This window comes from Myotis davidii, unplaced genomic scaffold, assembly GCF_000327345.1.
Source record: "Myotis davidii unplaced genomic scaffold, ASM32734v1 scaffold187, whole genome shotgun sequence".
Lineage (NCBI taxonomy): Eukaryota > Metazoa > Chordata > Mammalia > Chiroptera > Vespertilionidae > Myotis > Myotis davidii.
This window is the reverse complement of record NW_006383018.1, coordinates 341841-342257: the sequence shown is the minus strand read 5'-3', so window position 1 is coordinate 342257 and position 417 is coordinate 341841. Positions and strand designations below refer to the sequence as shown.

The 417-nt window shown below is 27.3% G+C and overlaps 1 protein-coding gene across 2 annotated transcripts in view; it reads left to right on the top strand.

The window, feature by feature from the left end:
* Positions 1 to 417, top strand: part of ABCB4 (ATP binding cassette subfamily B member 4) — a 68555-nt gene that overhangs the window by 863 nt on the left and 67275 nt on the right. The gene's annotated exons all lie outside the window — the stretch shown is intronic.

Sequence of the window (417 nt, the reverse complement as noted above, 5' to 3'; positions counted from 1 at the left end):
TTCTCATTATGTTTTTGTCTCGATAAGAGATGTTGTTTTTTAATTAAATGCTTTAGAGAATAAATAGTAAAACTAGTTCTGGTTTTAATGTACTGCTTTTAAATCTGCCTCTTACATAAAATAAAATACCCCAAACCTTAAAGTAGAAACATGGAAAATTTCATCTGAATTTAAAAGTTAAAATTTAAATTAAGTTTAAATGTAATCTTTTTCAAACTCTGAATAGATATTTTTTTGTGTCCTGAAAGAGGTTCGGGACAGAATGCTACTCTTTTTCTCCCCTATTTTTTCTCTCTTTTTTATTTTTCAATGACAGTTGACATACAATATTATATCAGTTTCAGGTATACAACATAGTCATTAGACCTTTATATATCTTATGAAGTGATCAACCTGATAAGTCTAGTACCCATATGA